This window comes from Aulonocara stuartgranti (assembly GCF_965226115.1).
Source record: "Aulonocara stuartgranti genome assembly, chromosome: 23".
NCBI lineage: Eukaryota > Metazoa > Chordata > Actinopteri > Cichliformes > Cichlidae > Aulonocara > Aulonocara stuartgranti.
Window position 1 is genome coordinate 26,714,983 of NC_138958.1, and position 23,708 is coordinate 26,738,690.

General features: G+C 40.9%; 1 long non-coding RNA gene across 2 annotated transcripts in view; it reads right to left on the reverse strand.

Annotated features, from left to right (window-relative positions):
* LOC309700062 overlaps window positions 1–23,708 on the reverse strand; it is a 94,138-nt gene that overhangs the window by 10,945 nt on the left and 59,485 nt on the right. For both annotated transcript variants that reach the window (XR_014274562.1, XR_014274563.1), the window contains 2 exons: window positions 3,628–3,657; window positions 2,575–2,708 (listed from right to left, as the gene is read on the reverse strand). This is a non-coding gene — a long non-coding RNA (uncharacterized lncRNA). The remainder of the gene's footprint in view (window positions 1–2,574; window positions 2,709–3,627; window positions 3,658–23,708) is intronic.

The following is a 23,708-nucleotide window of genomic DNA, read 5'->3' on the forward strand; positions in this document are numbered from 1 at the left end:
AAGAAGGAGGGTCGGGGAAGGGGGGGGGGGGGGGGGGGTGATGTGTAATTACAGACTACATACCAACACCCCGCTGTAATTTACATTACTTGATGTCATGGAAAAATATTAGATGAAGATTGTTTTTATCCACAGTCAGTAACAGGATGAAGGGAATTCTCACACACTCACACAGAAACGTACACATACATATCTCACAAGCCACTTGACCGCTTAAGTTGCAATGATTATGCCATTAACTGACATGAACCTTCAGCCAATTCTCAGCGTCACGCACAGGCAGCCAATCACGAGCGGGGAGACGGACAATTCTGAATGAAACCGGGACAAGAAATCCTGTTTTAATTTACCCATATCTGCAGTCAGCATCCATGTGGAGACTTTCAGCCAGTCCTCGTGGTCTTATTACCATAAAATAAGCAAAAATAGGTGTTGGGATGTATGTGACTGCTTCATATGGCTTCAATTTTGCTCGTGTGCTTAGTAATTCCCCAGATCTGTCATTACATGAGGGTGGGGAAAGCGCTAAGGTTTGACCACACTATCGCTGCGAATTCCTCAGAGCAGATTATTGAAATACTTCAGGGTTAAAGGTAGTGCAGCAGGAACTTTACTAGCACCGGTTTGCTTCACTGTTTAATTGATTAAATATCTAAAAAAAAAAAAGAAAATGCAAAAAAAGGTGTAAAGTGATTTGTTTAAAATGCATGTTTCATAAAATTTGCACTTCATAGTGCAAAAAAACAAAATTATTCCTAAATAATCAACTAAAATAACCCAGAATCATTACATTTCTCATCTTTCTGTAAGTTAATTAAATCACATAATCAATTAATCATTTCAGCACCAGTTAGATGATATACAAAGAGTTCTCTTTCCTTTTGTCTTCAGTTTTTTCATATTCAAATTGATCTGAAGACTCTACATCAAGCATATTTTTTGGGGTTACTGTGAATTAATCAAACTTGCATTTCTAACCGATTGTTTTTCTGAAGAGAATAAATGAAAACTGTATGAAAGTAATCGCATTCCACGGCTCTGTCACTATTTCAGAGGATTACATGCCTGCTTACAATTACATGCAGGTAGTCGCTAATCTGTGCAGATTTGTTCAGAAAGAGGCGCACTCACACAGCCAGGCAAGGCTCGCGAGGTGGAGAAGGTACAGGAGTCAGCCTTTCCAGTGAGGTAAACAATCGGTTCAAATTAGCAAAGGTGCAAAGTTTAAATGGGCTCGAGGGAAAGTCTGTGTCAAATATTGGAGCTGAAGCTGTTCGAGCATCTGCTGCCGCACAGAGGTGAAGCGTCCAGATTGTTAAAGCTGAAAGCATGCAGGCGGAAATCTGCAACGCACAGACCATCCTCAGTGTTGTTGAAATGCAAAGTCACACTGACACTGATTCACACAGTTACCCCTGGCATGCTTCAGCCCATAAAACAACTCCTTTTTTGCTACCACTGACAGCCGTGTACGGAAGTCCAAAAGTGACGAGAGAAATTTATTTGAGAATTATTTAAACCTGATTTATAAAGAAAAAGCAACAACAACATTAAAGGCCTCCTTTTTTAGCTTTTCACACAAGTTTTATTTGGGGTTTTAAATTCCTCAAAAAGAGGTTTAATTTGCATTTGATTAGTAGGAATCAAATGCAAATCAGTGAGTGAGCAATTTAACACTGAATGCTGGGTTATTTGACTCTATTGTTACATTTGGACTTTTTAAAAAATATAATTAAATACACTTTTTTCTCTTTAAAAGATGCTATTGAAAATAGTGGTGTGCAATACTGCAAATTTTGGTATCGTACTGATACCTACACCGATACTTTTAACCTATAAAAGTCGCTTATGTAGGGGAGAGCAGTGTGTCGTGATTTATGAGATAAGTCATCATCAATTTTCTAATTCTGAACACATTTTAATGACCACTAAATCACTGTGATTTTTACTTTACACAATAATTAGTTAACACAACAAAAACACACCTTTCAGCTTTTCATGTATTTAGAAACTGAGTTTTTTGGGGAGCTGGAATGGAAATGTGTTTGTCTCTAAAACACTTTGAGTCAACTTCTGCTGCAAACGTGCTACAGGCTATAAACAAAATAGACCTGACAGAAGAAATAAAATAAAATAATGTATTTAACACAACTCAGTGTGCTACATACTGAACTTAGAGGATAGAAACAAAGTATTGACCCTATTGTGCTAGTATTGATCCAAAGCCAATACTAGTGTTGGTATCGATACTATTGATATTTGGATCTGCCAACCTTAAATTTAAAATATAGTTCTCTGGATTGTGTTTCTTGTTGTTGCTGTTACTGATAGAGTGCGGTCCAAAAAAAGAAAGAAGTAATCACCACAGTGGGTAGCTCTACATGTTTGATTTGGCAGAGGGTTTACAGCGGATGGCTTCAAATAAAAGGACGATAACATGTAGCAATGGTGCCTAAGGTGCCTTGCTATAGACTCCAAACTGAAAATGCTTAAAAAACTCAAGTTAACAGTCGATCATCAAGTGTCACAACACAAAGTTTGTGAAATTTTAACTGCTAAAAGTATGAAACTCACAGCCCATTCAGGTTGCACAGGAAGTCGAGCTCCTCCAGCATGAGACATCCATCCAAGAAGGTTTGCTGTATTTTCCAGCACAGTCACCAGAGCATGGAGGAGATACCAGGAGACCGGTATTTACTGTAGGAAACCTGGACAGGGCGGTAGAAGGACATCAACCAATAATCAGGACCAGTATCTGCTCCTTTGTGCAAGGAGGAATAGGATGAGGACTGCCAGAGCTACAAAACAACCTGGTGTGAATGTCCCTGACCAAACAGACTTTGTGAAGGTGGCCTGCGGCCCTACGTCCTCTAGTGGACCCTGTGCTCACTGCCCAGCACTGGGGAGCTCATATATATGAAGCCCACATATAGAAGTCCAGCAGTGACAAGAGAACAAATTATATTGAAACTGCTAACACAAGTTGAATTTGGTATGGTAAATTCCTAAAAGGTAATGACTTACATAAATGCAACAAGAAAACTTGTTTTGAATTAGCATTTGAATAGCTCAATTCAAATACATTTTGGCAGTTTGATGCAGAATTCTCTATTTATGGATTTTATTATTTATTATTATGTTTTAAAAAATGTGCATCTTGGGATTGTTTTTAGGTTTTATAGATGGAGGACGGTGGAACGATGGAGAAAAGACATCTGGAAATGTATCCATATTTTGTAAATGCCATGTTTCCTTTAAGAGCAAAACAAGCTCCACTTGCAACCAGCACAGCTCATTATACATGCTTCTAATAATAGAAATGCAAATTAAGCTACATAAATAAATACTGCTTAAACTACCTACAGTTTCTGGCCCAAATAATGTTTATTTACATCACATTTTTCACCTTTTATCTGTTTTACTGTATTTTTAAAACCGGCACCTTCAATTTTAAAAAGCAGCAAAAAGATATACATTAAAGGAATAATGTCTACTTGCCATATATCACACATGCACATACGGGAAATGAAATTTCTATTTGATTGAACACTTTCAATTTAAAGCCACCCCTGACTTCCGTAGCCAAAGGCCAGCGCTGCATATGAGAGCATCCTAGTCGACACTCACCTTTTCATCTCCTCCCTGCTGAGACAGCACCTGAGGGAGACAAAAGGTAGTCTCTTTAAGCACATAAGCGCTAAATGACGCCGACACAGAGGCTGTCACATGAAGAAGACGCATTAGTAAATAACAGCGGGTTGATAACGGTGAAAATGCACCATCAAATGTACTTCATAATGCTTTACAGCTGCCATTCGCTGACATTTATATATCACTTTTTAGTGGTGGTCCAATGAAACGGCGGCTTTGAAATAAAGTCAGCCATGATTCATGTCTCTGCTGTGTCAGTCTTACATTAATATTATGACCATATCCATCATGTCGGCCATCTATAATGAACAGATGCTGTAAAACACAATTTGGCACGACAAGAGGGAGAGGTGGAGGAAGAGTGTTTCACTCATGGCAGCGTGCTGCCTTTCAGACGGGCAGTGGAGCTCCGAGCGGCACAGATCTACAGCGAGGAGTCACTTTTTCCTCTTTTATGTGTCCAAAGCTGACTGCAAGGTGAGTTACAGAGGAGGTGAAGACGTAGGACAAGAGCATCAGTCCTACGTCTCAGTGTGCTACGCGTTGAGGCTTTGATGGCTTGTAGGTCAAATCACATCCAAGGAAAACTTGGCTGAACATCAGCGGGAACGTAATCAGGTGGTTGCCAAACTTTGTGCGCTGCACCTCACCACAGGTTGTAGCTGTGAGCTGTTTTGTGCTGTTTTCATTTGAGGCTGGAAAGGTGGAAAATACTCAAAGAGAAATGCTCGGAGAAGGAAAAAGACAAATGAAGAAAATTAGCAGAAGAATGCACTGTTTGCTTGTGAGTCACGTCAAAAATCATCAGTTTCAAAAGCAGCTGAATGACTTTATTTCCTGATGAAACAAGTCCTACCTACTCCACGTGTTTAATCAGGCTCGGTTTTGATCTGAAAATAACCAAAACCACACTTTCTTTGAAGACAATGCATCCTGCATTCCTGTCTTTGGGTTTTTCTCCGTTTGCAAGATGCAGATATGAGGGAAAATAATCTCTTAGCTAAACAACCCGTAGCACCCCAGATGAATCCCAATCTAATGCTTGCAAACACCTGGCGTAGGTTACATATAATTTATATAGAGTCAGAAAAAAAGGCGACTTAGGGATCTAAAAAAGTCCAGGTTTATTTCAATGTTACATTAAACCCATGCTTGTTGAAAGGGTTCAAATTTCAGATCCTCAGATTTACCCTAAAAAAGCCTTGAGTAGGTACTGACCAAGGTACTGTGCTGCCTCCAAAAAGTGATGTAATTTTACAACAGAAGCCACTGCCAGACCCATGCCTCCTTAAATGGTTAGGGTTACGTCAAGAAGGGCATCTGGCATAAAATCTTTTGCCAAATCAAACATGCAGATCATCAAGAACAAGTCATGGACGAGGTGTGAGGTAGAAATGACTACTGGGCTCAAGATGATGGTGGGATTAGATCAGAGGTTGTCACTGAGCCCCTTCTTGATTGTAATGGTGATGGATAGGCTAACAGATGAGGTCGGGCAGTAGTCAGGCAGTAGTCTCTGTAGATTAATTATGTTTGCAGATGACATGGTGATCTGTAGTGAGTGTAGGGAACAGGTGGGGGAGAGCCTGGAGAGGTGTAGGCTTGTCTTGAATAGAAGACAAATGGAAGTCAGTAGATACAGAATAAATGTGAATGTGTGAATGACAAGGTGACAGGTGTAGGTAGACGAGTTTAAATATCCGGGTCAACTATTGAAAGCAATGGACAAAGCACAAGAGAGGTGAAGAAGAACGTGTAGGCAGGGTGGAGCGGGTGAAGATAAACCAGGCTAGGGGGCAGAAGGAGGAGATGCTGGCTGTTAGTCAAACCCAACAGCGAAAGATAATTACTCATTTGGAACACTCTTAGTTACACGCCACATGACAGAAAGAGCAACTAGTGACATGATTAAATATTGTTTAGCAACTGATTCAAAAACTGCTGTTTCTAAACGTGTGTCAATAGATTCACACCTCAAACTATGTAGTCCGTCATCAGTGACTTTAATTTTGAATGCACTATGAAATGCTGCTGCTTGCAGACTGCATTTCCTGATAAAACGGTGCTCAGTAATATCATTATCCCCTTCAAATATCCCTATTTTACCATTTCCCATTATCCTTATGCAATTTTCTATTAGCAGACTGTTCATTATGTCTGCACTCTAGTTTTGGTTATCTGTTTATTTATACAAGAACTAGCACTCATTGGCACTGTAGCTGTGTCCAAATTCAGAGGCTGTTTCCTCCTGAGGCCGCATTTGTAGGCCGATTACGTAACAGCGACGCGACGAAGGCTTTCCAAATTCGTAGACTCCTCCAAATGCGTCCTCCTTTTCCACAGATTTGAAGGATGGGTTAGGTGTATCCTTTGTGGCCCAACCTATCCCAAAATTCATTGCGCAGCCCAGCAAATTCCAGTTTCAAACAATTGCGGCAGCTACTTAGTTTTAATATTACTCATATTACTCTTTCTGGGTCACAAAAGAAACTTTTAAGATATTTTCAGGCGGGAATGTAGCTGTTTAAAATTCAAATATCTGCTCGATTTATCAAGACATCACTTATATCCAAACGTGCTCCGATGTTTTCGGAGACGTCTGACGTAGCTTGCTAGTTAGCTTGCTAACTAAGCTAGCTTGCTAACTAAGCTAGCTAGCATTATCTGATAGCTTAGAATGCCAACATCTCATTCAAATATGAACACTTATGGCTCCAAAACAAGATGGTGCAGCCAAAATGTTCAATTTGAAACTGCAATTTGAAGAGTCCAAAGCCCAGCGGGTCGCTATGACCATCTTTTATATACAGTCTATGGTTCAGAAGTAAGACTGGAACAATATGGTTACACGCAGCTTGACCACAGTGACTGTACCTCAGTGTAACATGAAAGCATGCTACATATCTAAAAATGTTAATTTTATCTTGTATTTACAAGACCGATATGATTCACGCCACACCTGACACCAAAAACACTCCATAACCTGCACTATATTTGAGCAGCAGTGTGCGTTTCTGTGGCTGGACCACATGCAATGGACGTAGGTGCCTGCTCTCATCTTACACTGCAGGCAGAGACAGAGAGAGATGCATTTTCATGTCTTCAACTGTGTGTAGTCAGTGCGGAAATATTTCTCTGTGCTGCTGCTCAAACAGATTCTTTTAGCATTTTGCCAGATTTCATGCCACGTCTCAGCTGTGATTTCTACACCAAGATCGTTCTCCTGCATCTGTTTGGTAGCCTTTGTAATAACGCAGGTGGTGGCAATCAGAGCAGAGTCCTAATATTTCAAAGAGACATGGCTGTTTGTGTACATTTGCGCTTCTGGGAATGGCCAATAAAGCTCAACTGGGCTTCTAAAAATGAAGTGTGAGTTAAAGCAGTCTGCTTCAGATGGATGAGGGATGATTGGATGAGCCATTTTATTCTGCTGTGGGAAACTGAATGGTACCGACTGATGTGTGCACTTCTGAATTAATTATGAGCAGGGGCGTCTCCAGAATCTCTAAAATCAGGTGAAAATCAACTGTTCTGCAGTGGTGATGCAAGTATTTAGACTCTTTGCTAAAACAAAAGTCAGTCCTAATTCACTGAATTACAGTTGTAGCATTAGAAAATTAGTAGAAAAATCCCAATGTCTGGTCCAAATTCTACCAAAAGTGTTAATTAGTTAATTAAATAAATTTAATAAAATTAATTAAATAAAATCAAGCACAAAAAATGGCTTTTAACTTGAAGTTATCGCGCCCAGAAAGGTTTCTCATGTCTACTTTTAACCCGGAAAACTGTTTGCGTCTTAAAATTATTTCCTAAATGTTGTTTTCCCGGCTTTGTTCGCCGACGGTGAATATTTCTCCCCTCTTGCTCTTTTGCTTCCATTTCCCCCCGTTGAAAATTACACACAGCCTTGTTTGTATGCAAAGATACCCCCCCCCCCCCCACCTTTTCCTTTTCGCTTAGGGAAATTTTTATTTGTACACCATCTTTCCCGCTAATGCAACAAATGAGAAACGGCGATCCGGGCCTCAGGAAATGCTCGGGCCCAGCAACTGGCACTGTTGATGTTTGAGCATAAGCCTCTCCTTTAAAAAAGCGCGTTGATTCTCCATACCCCAATATTGACCAACCGTCTCTGTTTGATGTATGCATGCGCCCCCCCCAACCCTCCTGCCACAAATACACAGACATTCATTAACACCCCCCCCCCCCTCTCCCAACTCTGCTTCCATGCAAACCCAATGTTTGGGCTTAACTTGTTAGTTATGCTTCTGGAATAGCTGTCGATGCCCCGAGATATTAGTGCACAATATTCTGTTGTGATGGACCTGACTGACTGTCTGTCTGTATGTCTGAGGGTGATGGGTGCAATGCAGCATCTTGCAGCACAGACTCTGTCATGTTCATGTGTGTTTGCACAGGAAAGAATGAGGTGAAAGCATGTCTGCAAAAAACCCAGACATTTTTCTCATGAAAAAGACAGATTGGATTTGTCGTTTATCAAGTGCAAGACTTTAAATTAGAGCACACACACTCTGCTGAGCTTGGTTAATTTCACATTTGGATATGAATACTAAATCTCTGTTTGCCATCCCTGAACTTTTTTTTTTGACACACACACACACACACACACACACACACACACACACACACACACACACACACACACACACACACACACACACACACACATATTGGGTTATGCAGTCAATCAGATTTCCTTAATTGGCTTTGATTTGACTGGCAAAAAGGTTGTTTCACCTAAATTAAATCAAAAAAGACCTCAATTTCCTGTAACATAATATAAAACTGCTGTTAGCAATGGAAATAATGCTTTAAAAATCCAACCACATGCTCTTGTTTCTAAGAATAACCCGTGCTTTTTTCCCTCAGATGTAACTCATGCACGGTTAGATATCACTACAGGCAACTACCAAATCAGATCGCAAGTATCAGCCCACTGAATGACTGTTATCAAATCCACATTTAGAGGTTTGAATTGTGAATTAATCCTTTCAGTTCTCGACTGTGTACAAAAAGAGTTTGAGACAAATTTGTTATGTATACTTTACTCCGGTTCTCTCATTTTCGCAAGATGTTTGGTTTGATCTAAGCACCAAAAACACTTACTGTAGGTCACAGGTTGGATGAAAATACACACAGCTACATAATCGCTCTGTTTTTTGTTTTTTGGTGGTCATTTTCATACCTTTTTCAGACATGTGAGACCTGAAATCATTCTGATTGCCGTTAACCTGCCGGCTCCTTGAGATGGTTGCTTTGAAGATGGGGACCGGGTCTGCAACCACTCGGTCAGCTGCAATCTTCAAAGGAACTTTTGGGCTAAGAAAGCAATAAGATGGAGTCTGTCTGCTGAATGTGGTCAAGTTGACAGTTGCATGCAATTGCTAAATAAAAGAAAATCGAAACCTTCCCCTATCAGAACTGACGCACAAACTTCTTAAATGGACTGTACCACATAGTAGGCTCATAATATATAAAAAATTAAAAATTTCAGTAATAACCAGTGTTGGGACTAACGCGTTATTAAGTAACGCCTTACAGTAACTACGTTATTATTGTGGTAACGAGCACGGTAACTAGTTATTATGCCAAAATCAGGAACGCGTTAATCATTACTGGGATTTAGATAGGGTCGTTATTCGTTACTTCGTGTGGTGGCTATCGCGGAGCTTCCACAGATTCAGTAACATTAGCAAGTGGTGGAGGCCAGCAGGTGGATGAGAGAAAGGGGAGGCAGGAGGAGGAGAGACCCGAGGCGGCTGCCAGTCCGAGTGTCAGGTGACCTGAACTTCAGGTAAGAAGTTAGGACCTGCAGTCTATCTGGGTCAGATATAAACCAAGTTTAGGTGGAGTTTATTTTCGTTATGCTGACTTTTTCATACTAGTTAGTATGACGGAGTTTCTATACAGCTGGGTGGGTGCTATGATGTTACTGATGTTGAACTTTATTTTGTTCATAAGGTTAATTATTAGAGTTGCCAACCGTCCCCTAAAAAACGGAATCGTCTGTATTCAGAGAAAATATTACGCGTTTCGTATTGAGGTGAAAAGGAACACAGTTTGTCCCGGACTTCAGCTACAATGAAAAAAAGACACAAAGCTGGAGTTATTCTGTGTTTACGCTGCACAGCTGCCTCTTCTTCTCTCATCCTCTCCCCTCCCTCTCCTGTTTCTATTTCAATCATGAAACTGATCAATGATCAGCTGATCAGCTTTTCTCTCGTGTTTGTTTATCGCTCACTTTGCGCCAGAAAGAAGAAACCAGCGGAGGTCGCGCTAAACAACAGCAGCACGTTTAAGCTTGATCAGCTGTTGTTAGAATTTATTTAATATTACTTTCTAGTATCGGCTGATGTTTGCTGGAGCCACAGCTGTAAAGCTGCTGGTCATGATATCGGTTTGGATATGTGGTGATAGGGAAACATGAAGATGAAACCAGGAGATGTCATCAGGGCTGAACAGGTGATGGAGAAACAGGTTTACCTTTTAGTTAACATGAATGAGTTGAAGGGAAGTTATGAACTGTTTCTGAGAGACAAATAACACCAGGATCCTTTTTGTTACGTAGCTGACAGCTGGTACTGTTCAGGGGCGTCTAGCAAAGTTTTGCCAGGGGGGGCAGGTAGGGCATTAACAGGGAGAGGGGAGCACAAAGAAATACTTTTCTTTCTTATTCTCAATTAAAATATCTAGCTTTTAAAAAATAATTATCTGAATCTTACAACAAACGATTGATAGATTGATACATATATACCATCAGAACAGTGTCCATCACTGTCACAACAGTGTTTGTTTCCATTCAAAGGCTTCATGATTTTTCCTATAATGGTGGGCCGGTCTCTAGTCAAAATGCCCGGGCCGATTTTTTTGTCCCAGTCCAGCTCTGTATGCAGCTCATCTGCAGTCTGGTGTTACCTACATCTTCCTACTCGGAAGGCAGAATCTTCGAGTTCTGAGTACAATCAAAAGCACCACGACTGCAGTTTTTGTGTTGGATGTAAAAAGCGCACATGACGCTGTGACATAGGCTAGAATCATGGCGGCGGTCAACGACGGTCCAGGCGTGGGATTTCTCTCGTGGAAATATGCACATTATTTTTTCCTTTCTATTGGTAGGTGGCACAGTGCACTTGTGGCAAGTAAGCAAGCTAGAAGACTGGCAATCTGGCTGGGTATCCAGTTACGGAAGCAACACATTAACAAGAGAATTCTGAGTAAAACCAAAGTTACTTTCCTTAGTAAGTAGCTTTAACATGAAAGTATGGAGATTGACTCCCCTTTGAAGCATGCCTCAAGTGGCCACTAGAGGAACTGCAGTTTTTGGTACTTCTTAATTTTCCTTTGTAAGACGTTTCCGCTTGAACCCAGACTGATTCTCCCGTTATTGTCCAGAACTGATGTGCAAAAACCTGCAGTAAGTATAATGGATGATAATAGCCTACCGGGCCTGCCAGAAAATAGAGGAGGGCATCCCAAACCAACCAATGACTGCCATTCAATGGGCTAACAAACCCTGAAACCAGCCAAAAGACACATAATGCACAAGGGAACATAATAAAGTGCTTAATTAATGCTTGACATTTAGGTTTTTGTGATGGTATAACTGAGTCAAAGAGGTGAAATTAGCACCTGCTCCACCACATAAAGTTTATGCAGAGTGAAAACGGTGCAAAATCTCACTCAAGCGAGCGTGCTCTGTGCTCCTCTGGTGGGACAGACTGCTCATATTAAGACTGGAATATCAACACAGCAGATAGGTATCTCCTTCAGATCGAAGATAATCCCTGCTGGGACCGTGCACCATGATACAGAGAGCTGCTGTGAAGTTATCTCACCAGGAAAATATCCCTGTTTACCAAAGTGGCTGAACAGTGTAAACCTAATTACTCTGAACTAGGTCAGAAATGTGCTACTGAGTAAAGAGTAATCAAACTGAATATTTAATGGTGTATACTTCCACAAAATCCCCCACCTCCCCCCCAAAAACCACACTGATTGTACCCTGTCTGTTTTTTACCTTTGCCCAAACCCTCAGACTTCCTGTCTGTCTGTAATTTGTTAATCAAATCACCTGATGAGACTTCTGCAGTCTGGTTGTGATAAAGAAGGGAAGAAGAAGAGGCGGGGGGTGGGGGTGTTCTAATAATAGATCACTAGACTTGTGGCCGGCAGATGACAGGAAGAGAGGCCTGTCATGAGGAATTCCTTTGTTATTTTCCATCCAGGGAGGAAATGAATTTCTTGTGATTCTTCAGAAACGCTGCCCGCGGGTGCAGGCATCGCCGCTTCGATGCTCTGGGAAAGAGAGAGAGCAGGAGAGTCCGTGATGATGTGATGATGAGATGATGAGTACTTTTCTTTAAAAAGAGGGTTGGATGAGGACGGGCTCACTTTTAAAGGGTTCTGGAGATGGAGGGTGGCCCGTCCCTGTCTGTTCGCGAAGTCCAAGAACGTATTGTGTCGTCATTTGATGTTCCCCCATTGGAGAGCGATGAAGAACTCCCATCGGCTTGCTTTGAATGCATCCCTCGATGCAACAACTTCCACTGTGGAATCGGTCTCTGATGCGCACAGCCAACGCTAGAGGGATTTTCAGTGTAGTTTAAAGGTTTACTCGAGCTCAAATGCACCGAACTGACCCTTTAAATCTCTGCGATGTGAAGTTTTTGATGAACTCGCAGCCTTTAAAAACAATCACTCCACTCCATTTGTCCTTTCTAGTAAACCATTGTTGCTTGATGCACTCCGCTTTCATCGGTGTTGAGATCTCTCAGTTGTAAATGCAGCAGGGTGGGGCTGCTCACACCGGAATTACAAAGTCGATTACCATGATAATAAAATGTGTCCACTCGGTAAAGAGACCATGTGGTCTATGAAAGGACGGCCAGTTCCGCCAGCTCTTATTGGTGTAGTCTGGTTTGGCTGCAGTTCCCCTTGTTCTTGGAACCAGTATCAAATGGCACATGAACACTATAATCGGAGCAATTTTCCAAACATCTTCAACTTCCACCGCACAGAAACGGATCCAGGAGTGCGGCAACAAAACCGGGCCTTATGTCAACTTCTGATTCCAAAACGTTAATGATCTAGATCAAAAGGAGCTTCAGAGACGAGTCGCTTTTGTGTTTCCCGAGTCCTTTTCAAACGTTGCCTTTGAAGGTTGAATACATGCCCAGAAAATGGTTTGATTAAACAGGTATGTGGGATGGTTAAACATATTGAAGACACTAATTACTACTGAACGCTCTGTGGTGTGGGGCGCTGGATGAGGATGTGGAGGAAAGGCCGCTGGGCTCAGGCAGAAAGTTTTCTTTTTGTGGTTTTTAAAAATCTGAGCAGATCCAACAAACACAATCTAGATTATTTCATAAGAAATTAATGTCATCTGTCTTATTTTCATCAAGGATGGGGAGTCTTTTCTCCCCTGCAGCCACTGTCAGGGAGAACCACATCCAGTTTAAAGCTTATTTTACTTTGAATAAATGCATTTTTATGGCTTTCAGCATTTAAAATATGAAGCAGATTTAATCTGATGTCATGTTTTAGATGAGTCCAAGTGATAAAAATGCTTCAAGCTATTACAATAGGCTGAATTCATGTGGAATCGTCTGCGCTCGTAAACCTGCATTCTTTTTACTGGCCAACGAGGTGGGGGGGGGGGGGGGATCTTTGGATGTACATAGAAGTCCAGTTATATAGTGGTCTAAGGGAAAAAAAGACCCTGAGACTTCCTTGCCCTGTCATCTCAGTCATCCCCTTTTAAATGAATTTATGGTCTCAATAACTAATTTTAAATCTTTGGCCTCAGTCATGCAGGCATAGAGATTGGTCTCAAGTTGCTAGGGACAAATGTGGCTCCTGGAGGTTCACAGGTGAACCAAGGTTGCAAAGAGGGTGCTGCACCAACAGCCTCCTTGTGATTTCTTTGGTCTCTAGCAGATGGTCATGGTTGCCCATAGTTTACATGGATCGGTCTGCAAAAACTTGCTAGCTAATAACCAAGTTGTTTTATATCGCTGATCGAGTCGTTTACGATTGTTTGTGCGTCACGTTATTTCTCTGTCTCCTCAGATGTGGTCCCAACTCTGCTAACAACAGCCAAAATTTCTACACTGACATTCTGAAAATTGTGATACAGCTTCAGCTCCTGGATCAAACTATGAAATTCTCCCTGCTGCTGCCTTCTCGCGAGAACTGGATAAACTCAAAATCTTAATTTCTTCCTTTTCTTGCTTAGAAACATCAGGACCAGCTCATCATTGCTTGATGTCGACTCCATTTTCTTCATGGTGCACTTTTTAACGACAAATTCCACAAAAACACAACGTGTTTGTTGTGTGTATACATTACACCCCAAGTTTGCGTCGAAAACTTTGGAATTTTGTGTTATGTTTTGCAAGGCCTTAATAGTTACAAAAGTCATCTGTTGCTGTGAGTACATACATGTACATTTATAGTTCACTTATAGTTAGGGCAGGATCAGGTGACTCCTCCTGCAATAGGTCAACACTCAGTGCATCATGGCTGCTTACTACATGCACTGAGTGTTGCTTCTTTAATCACCTTCTTCACCCTCTGTGTGTTTATACACCTCTCTGCATTTAATCTTTACCTATTATTAATCTCTGGCTCTTTTCCACAGCCTTTGCCCCTCAACCCAACCTGTCACAGCAGATGGCCGCCCCTCCCTGGGCCTGGTTCTGCTGGAGGAGGTTTCTTCCTATTAAAAGGTTTTTTTTTCCTTCCCACTGTCGCCAAGTGCTTGCTCAAAGGAGGTCATTTGATTTTTGGGGTTTTCTCTGTATTATTATAGGGTCTTTACCTTAAAATATAAAGCACCTTAAGACAACTGTTGTTGTGATTTGGTGCTATATAAATAAAATTAAATTGAAAGATAAAAGTGAAGGTCAGGCAGGTGTACAACAGTTATTTTGTTAGACATGGCCACAATCACATGGAAACACATGTGAATGTGCAGAAAATTGCTTGAAAATAGTTGAGTTTGACTTAAAATACTGCATTAAACCTTTGACCTTTCTTGCCCTGCTTGTGCACTAACAGTGATTAGTGCTCTTCCATGAGGTGCTTACAGTCTGTCTTGACCTGCCAGCAGAGCTCTTCATGAATAATTGCATTAAGAGACTGCACATGAATCCACCGATGTGTAATTATTCATAGTTTGGAGCCATTTTGATTTAAATAAATCATAGGTGAGTCCCTCCTCTGACTCCCTTTGGCGTTTGACTTTGGTTTAGGTCCCTCTTCGCACGATTCCTCTGCTGTGATGTGGACCGAGAACACTTTTGACACATTTCTCGAAACACACTTCTAATTTGTCCCCCAGGCACTGGTTATGACGCGAGCTGACACTGAGGTCTGACAACATGACTTCTTTCCTCCTCTGGCCAAAGCTGCTCCAAAGCTGCAGCCTCGCCCGCCTCCAGACCGGAGAATCGGGGTGTCTTACGATTGAGTTGTTCCCCTCCCTCCCCTTTTGGGACATCGGTTCAAATTAACACCAGCGCCATCTGACTCTCAAGGCATCGCCGCTGACAGCTGGAGCGCTCACACACACCAGGTGCTTCTGTCTGCGCCGAGGTGCCTATGACACCTACCTGTTTTTTAGCCCTCGACCTGTCAAGGGAGCCAGATTTAATTAACGTAATGATCAAAGCAGGAAAAGCAAGTTTAGCCCTGAGGTAGCAATCCCAGTGAGCCACGCGCTCGTTTGCTAATTATTTAGCATTAAGGTAGACGGCACTTATGCATACATGACTACTTCAAAGATTTGATTGGGTTTGGTTTGTTGCAACAGCAAAGCGCCCGGAGCGGCCGGTGGTGACATCAAAACATCAGTGTGGATAAATCTGCTGGTGTAAAGCATCCCAGCCACCAGGTAACCTTTCTTTATCCTCTCTGACAGCGCCTGTTCACAACAAACATCAGCTGTGTGAATGTAAATGAAGGGACGTGGGGGCAAGTTCAGGATGTAATGACGAGGGAGATGAAAGTTTTATTTTAGGGCGCCGAGAGCACAGGCGCCAATAAAAGTGCATTAAAACGAAATACATAAATTAAGAGTTTAAACCATGCGTTTTTAGGGAACATGCATAATCATAGATCTTTTACATTGAGGTCTCATGCTGATTGCTTTGAGATGTCTTGGTTATTCTCCAGCATGTAACACAAGTAATCCAAATAATGCAGATGAACAGTCATACAGCCCTCCTCCTATGTTACAAACCGTCTCTGTGTTATCTACAAGCAAAAACACTTAATAAATAAAGTTTGTCTTATTAAAAAATCTCCATCCAGACTAACATTTGTTCACTACCTCCAAAGATCATTACAGCCACATGTGAATGGACTTGACTAATTATACATAAAAAGTTGAGGTCTTGTTGTCAAGCAAATGTGAATTTTACCCAAGAAGCCTAAAGTTCTGAAGCAATAATGTTAAATTTTCCACAACTGGTCTGCAGGTCCACTTAGGCACGAGTGTTGCGAATTTAATCTGCATAACCACATGGACTCGCCTGCAGAGACCTTATTACAATGCACCAACTATGCATGCACCCCAGTGCTGGACAAAGAAGTTTTCACTACTTGGTTGTGGTGCCTCCAGCTGTCCAAGTCCACGATAGAGCGTAATCTAAGCCTTAAAGTTGTTGTGGCAATGTGAAGTTTGGCAAAAAGCCTATCGGTCACATTAAACTACAACTGAAACTGCTCAGCTGTTCTGTTAGCCAATTCTACCCTTTAAAAGCCTTTTACAACAAAAGAACTGAAATATTTAAAAAGCATTTATAAATCTTAATGTTACCTTTATGGGAAAAACAGAACTATTGTGGGACACCTTGACATTGGTGTCCCTATTGACTCTGTTGTATATTTAAAGTAGCTACTGGCCTCCGAACTGTTGTTGCTTCTTTGCTTTAAAACAAAACTGAGTTCTACTTTAAAGAAACATCGACTGAGTGGTTGTCACAATTTTACATCCAGTTTTCTTGGTTTCCCATCCAATTTAAAAAAAGATAAGATGGCTGGACCAAAATACTTAATTTGAAACTTCAAATCCTGTCGCTATATCTATCTTTTATAAAACCAAAGTTCAGATTTGGTGGAGAATGATGAAAGTGGTGGCAACCAAGACAATTGGGTTCCCATTCTATGTGGGATTAATATCTCCAGACCATGGCTGGTACTAGGCACCAAAACTCCTTGGTTAGGTTTAGGAAAATATTATGACACCTGTTCAAATGAGTTTGAAGCATCAAACTGGGACATCATGAACTGATTGGTGGCATCGCAGAGACTATATCCATCTTTTCTACAACCAAAGTTCAGATTTGGTGGAGAATGGTGAAAATGGTGGCAAAAGTCAAATTCTGGACTTTTATACAAGAGAATGATGGTTTGAGTCCTATGTGCCATTGATATCTCTTGACTTTCTGTGGTACTGGGTGCCAGAACTGCTTGGTTAGGTTTAGGAAAATATAATGACACCCTTTCACATGTAAGACAGAGTAAGACAACTTGTGTGAATAAAATTCATTCAGCTTAAGGAATGCTATCTTTGGTTTCCCCTTTGTTTTCCTTCACTCTTTAAAGATGTGTGGTTTGATCAGACAGAAACTTTGCTCTAAATCAAGCAGAATGGGTATTAGAAGAGTCCCCCAAGTGCCAGCAACCACCGTTTTTGTTCCTGCCAGCAGAAACAGTTTCTTTCCAAGGCTGTTTCAATGACAAATTCAACAATTGTCCCTCTAATTTTGGACAATATCAGCTCAAATTTGCATATAACAAATTTTTGCCTGTTTCACTCAAGCGCCAGATATGTACTGGTTCTGCAATCCCAGAAGTTGCGAGTAGATTTAGTTTGGATGTGTTGTATTTAATGCTGTGAATTTAAAAATCAGCATCCTCAGAAGAAAAATCTCTTTGTATTTGTTTTTCTCCTTCCAGCATTTTCCCATGTTGTTAGTTGAAATTGCACTCAAATTACAATTACTTATGTTAACTTGCTTCCTCTTATTTGGTGGTCAGGCTTCTGCTTCGTCTCAGGACGATCTAATCAAAGATTATTGGGAAAAACCCCTTTCTGCCTGCAAGACATCCTCAGCCCACATTCATCTTTCATTTGTGAGGATTGGGGTTTCTAAATCTGACCATGTGCCTGCCTCTGAATCTTCATTTTAAGCCCACAGACAGAAGGCTTTTATTTTATCTGTTTTTGTGGACACTGGAGGTAACAAGAGCAATCTGCACGAAAGGATTTGGCCGCACATTAAGACATTTCAAGGATTCGTGCATGACCAATGTCCATTTCAGACATATCTGGCTGAACTGAAGGGCCGTTCTGTGTGAAGAGCCGTGTAATTATGAGTTAAATGAATTTGGAGTTCTGCAGAGGGTGTTGTCTTGTCGAATGAGTAAAAGCAGGCCTTCAGCCGTCAGTGTAGCCGGGTCTTTCCCTCCGGTGTACGACATGAATAGACAAGAAAAGAACAGCCCTCCGAGTGGCACACAGGGCTCTCATTGAATCATGTGAACTAAGACAGGGGGAATTTCTGATAGCCCCCATTTCTGTTCGCAGACGTTGAGACAAAAGACCTCACTGTCTGCTGCCGTGGAGCTCCGACTTACCTCCAGGCACTGCCAAATAAAAAAAAAAAAGAAAGAAAGAAAGAAAGAAAGAAAGAAAGAAAGAAAGAAAGAAAGAAAGAAAGAAAGAAAGAAAGGGAAAGAAACGACCTCTTGGTTTTGGGGACCTGTGCAGTTGCCCATTGTTCCACTTAAAATGAAAATCTCAGCTCCTCCGTTGGGGCCCGCAGTAACCTGTTCGCAAGCAGCTGGTGACCACCTGTGGAGCAAGTCAAATTAGGGAAGGATTCCTACTGTTTCTGTTTATTGTCTGCAGGTTTCTGTGTGCGGTATTGTGCTTTGGTCCTCCGTGGCGGCGGAGGTGGGTCGGCCAGCCGGCGGGGCAGCCAGGGTCTCCCCGGAGGCTTTTGTTTTGTTCCTTGAATCGTCAGGTTTTCTCCTTTTTCATGTGCTGGACTGCTGATTGTGAGGGAAAAAATCAGGCAAATAATCGGCCTTGACTTCTGATTTTTTCTTTTGTTCCTGGTGCTTGATCTTCTAATTCAAGGCCTACAAAAGGTGTCAGAACCTTATATCTCTTGCGTGACTATGTTTAAGTTTTTCCCTCTCTTAAAAAAAAGATGGAGATGAGCTCTGACCTCTCTCGATTTTCCTCTGAAATTATCCAACTTGCCCTTTATGAGCTCCCATAGCCCGGGAGCCTAAAATTCCTTTTTCATCTGAACAAGAGATGCTCTTGTTTGTTGCTGGAACCATTCGGCACAGAGATAGAAAACAGATATTAATCATCATTTGGACACACCGAGGGGAAAAGAAAAAAAAATCACTCATGGGTCACAGCAAAATGATTCAGAATTGCAAAACTGCAAAACACGGTGGCTCTTTGTGTCCACTTCCCGTTCCCAGGAATGTGGCTCGTCTTATGACTCGAGGTGGGGTTGGGGAGGTGAATGACATCACCGGTTGTGTTCACATTTGAATTCTGACACAGTGGCACCTTGTGTTTCTATTCACCCCACCACCACCACCCCGACCACCACCACCCCCTGTCTCTGAAGCCTGGATTGTGCTCGGCTCTGCCTTTTCTTTCCCCCTCAAAGAATACCTCCTTTTCTCTTCCTCCTCTTAAGCAGCTGCCTGCGTATGAAGTGGAGAAAATGACACTCCATCTCATGATGAATGGTACTTGACCCCTGGAACCTGTTCCTGTGGGGCTCACACGGCACGGCATTTACATAAAGCCAGGAGATCTCACGCTTTCGACTGTTTACATCCGGGAAAAACAAGGGCGCGGGTGCTCGTTGCCGCGAAGGTGCCGCAAATGAAGATTAAATATTTGTTAATCAACCTCAGCTGTAAATTGGACAACCTTTACTGATGCCTTTTCTCCCTCTTAGTGCTCGCTTCTTGGTTTGACACACATCCGCACTGGTGGGGTTGCCTCACTGAGAGCCCTTTTGTTACATGATTAATTACTCTGAGCAACAGTTATGGCGGGATTAACAATTAGCTAGACCTGTCAAACAGTCAGTCTAAGATGGCAGACTAATTGAGCGGCTGGTTGGCCATTGTGTCCCAGTATAAGGCCAAGGAAGTGGGGATGGTTCACAAGCCTTTCATCTCTTTTACAGGCCTAATACCATGGCAGAAAAGGGCCCGCTATCAGGGACGGCGAGCTGGGGTAATTTTTCATGAATATTCATACGTCTCCTCTATCCGCAGTGAACTTTACAAAGTTACCTTCATGGTGCATGTTCTGAAAGTCTGCAGCTCTGAGTTCAATCACTGTAAAAAGCTGTGCACACTGCAAAAAAAAAGGTTCATCCTTAAAACTGGAAGCCGTCTTTCTGGCCTTTTCTGGAAACCCTCATTTCTAGAAAACACCTGGAGCAAGATTTTGCTTAACTAAAGATATGTCAAATGAAAAAAAAAAAACATGACAGAGCTAATGGTGAGAACATATCTGGAAAGAAAAGACAAAGACAAAGGAAAAGAAAAAAAAAAGCTCACCCTAGTCCAACCCCAGCCCAACAAAGACAAAACAACCCAAAACTTTCTAGCGAGCCAACATTTTGATGGGGGAAAAAAGAGAAACCTGCGAGGCCACACAACTGAAGTAGCTTCCTCAAAGAGTTTTTATCCCCGGTGTCCATGGGAAGAACCCCAGCGGAACAGCTGCAACGGCAAGCCATGGCTCCTCATGAAAGGTTTCGCCTGGAGGCGGGGAGGCGAACGACTTGATCGTGAAGAAAGTCAATTGTTCCCCCGCTGAAAGGCAAAAAGCTCAGGAGGAGCTGCACCATGGTGTGTGGGACATATCAAAATATTTGACAGACTTCAGCATTATGAAAAACCTTCGCTCTCTTTTTTTTCTTTTAAGGAGGGGGTATGTTTTGTTTTTACACCCACCACCGACCTGTCACACTCCCGTCAGGCCCCCTGACTGCCCCGTGTCATTGTTTGGGCCTTGAGAGTTCAAAGCGGGCCTTTTCGGAGCCGCTCAGTGTGCGCTGACACCATGTAATGAAATTAGCAGTTGTTACTAAACAGGTTTCAATCACAGAGTCTGAGCCAAGACCTATTGCCCACTGTTCATGAATCACCTCTTTCACTGACTTATGGCAAACAGTCTGGGATATTGTTGCTCCTTTCATGGACCCATCATTCAGCCAGGTAGTCCCACCGAGAATAAGAAATGGTTTTCAAAGGGAGACCTGGCTCAGAGCGCAACGACTGCAACAAACAATGTACGTCTCACAAGTTAAGTAATGTAATTAAAGGGTCAGATCACCACTAATAAAAAACTTTCTCTCACCTACCCTTAGCAATAAAGATAAATTCAGATACAACTGCTTTTATATGGTAAACTTTAAAGAAAATTGTACTTCATGAAGTAAGAAACAGATGTATTTTACAAAATAAACAAAATGAAATTTAGTAGTAAATTCTCACAATTAAGACTCTGAATGCCTTAAACAACTGATTATCTCGGGGTACAAGAAGTAAAGAGGGTATTTCAGCAGATATTAAAAGTCAAATAGACAACCAAAAGAAATATACCATACATCTGATCATAAAGGGAAAAAATTGCTAAATTCAATGGACAGACAGTTGAACAGTAAACAGCTCATTTAGCTACAATTTAACTAAAAATTCCCTTTAACTGTGGCTAGCAGTTTGGTTAGCCACAGTTTAACTAAATAGTTCCATTGAATTTAAAGCAATGGAAATATCAACTAAACATTTAAACTTGCTTGGTAAAAATTATTAATAAAATTATGGATGCTGTTTTCTCAAAATATTTAGTGGTATGTTATTAACTATTTTATTTTCAATTAAGTTATAACACATTGTTAGCTAAAAGTATGGAACCAAATTAAATATTGCTTGAATAGTCTGTTTAGCAATTTGAATTGTTCGCTGATGGTATTGCTAAACTGTTTAAATTATTAGCTAGGAAAAATAATTGATCACTTAACTAAAATTTTAGGTAAAACGTTTAGTGATTTCAGTTACTAAAACAATAGCTCACACTTATTAACATATTGTTAACTATAAGAAAGGATTAAAAAATAAATAAATAATTATCTACACGTACTAGATGAACATTGTAAATGATCTAGCTAAAATTATAAATAGAGCATTAAAAATTATTTCTCCAAAAGTAAGGCTAACAGTTTAAACTGTTAGCTCAAAGTATAGATTAAAAGTTAAAAGTAGAGTTATTAGCTTAAAGTATGGCTAGTTAAACTGCTAGCCATATATTAAGTTAGTTAATAACATGACAACTGTTGAAACTTTGGCTAACAATTTAATGCTAGCCATATTTCTGATTAACAACTGGGACAGCTAGCTTAATGAGTGGACAATTAGTTAAAATGTTAGCTAACAATAAATAACGAATAAATTCTTTAAATTGGCCACAAAACATAATGAGTAGCTACAAATGTAATAAAAGCTACAGAAACGGACGAGTGGTTGTAATAGTAAGCTAAAGGCTAAACCACCCATATGGAAAATATATATATAAATCTTATAAAGTTTGTATCTGTCTTGTGTGAAACAAGAGTGAAAACAGATATAAGATCCCTTGAAAAATTATATAAATGAAACTTGTATGTTTTGGATACTTATATAATGTATAATATACATAATATATATAATAATATATGAAAGTAATGAGAAAGTGGCCACTTTCATGAGTAAATCATATACGTTTTTACTATTTCTTTTCCATATTGGCAAGTACATTTAGTTCGCTTTAAAATCTTTGCATTGCCTCATAGAAGTTATTGATTTGAAGCACAATTGTAAACAGCAATAATAACTGATGAGCCTACAATTTAATAGGAATAGCCTCATAAACCATTTGAAAAAACAGTTATCCAATCACTTAGTCACCCAGTCAGCAACTGTATTCTGTCAGACATGGTGCACATTTCTTTACTGCTGAAAAACCTTGAATGACACCATGTCATGTAAATCTTAAAAGCAAAGAACAAAGATTACAGTGCTCTAAGTTCAGTTTAGTACTGATCCAAGCACAAGGAACTATTGGATGTGAAAAGGGCATGGTGAAGTGAAACACCTTAAATTTCCCATAATCAAAAAGGACCTTAATACGCTTGTGCAAAGCAAAAAGGACAGATCTATTCTAATTGATCAACGCTTGGGGAAGTAAACTAGGCATGACTGATAAATAGCTCAGTAGTACTGATGCAGGCATTTGGGAGGTTGTGAACTATCATATCAAGTTGCATTTAATTATTATCTTGCACAAGGCTCCACATCTTACTAAACAAATATTTACAAATTTAAAAAGCCTTTTTATGGGTGTCTTAAGTGGAGGATGACTTAGCATAACAACCTGGCAAAACAAATGGCCTCCCAAATTTGGGAGTATGGCAGTGGATGCTTTTTTGGGGGTATCAATTGCCAGATGGCACTAGAGATGAGTACATTACCAATATAAACCTTTTCTCTGACTTGTTGCAGAGTCTTAGCATATCAGACCCCCATGCTGGACTTCTACTGTTTTTTCAGGACATCACATAGGAACTTCTCATCATCCTTAAGAGAGAAAAAGGAAAACTTTTACTAAACTAATCACTTTTTAAATCCCATTTAGTGTGAAAATGAATGTTATTATGCAGATCTAAACATGATATATGAAGATTTTTTTTACCTGCTTATTTGAACAGCAGGAAGGCGGATTTATCCTTTAATGCACGACACATGTACCACTGCTGTTGCATTAACAATGGCCTCGGCAGCACGCTGCTGCTTATCATGTGTGTGGAGGGAGAGGGAGCCTGTGATGCATGTGTTTACATGTGTGTATTCATGCGTCTGCATGATGCATGTGTTTATTTACGTCTGTGTGTGTGTGTTTTGTGCTTCACATGTGTGTGTTCTCGCCTCCAGGCCTGTCT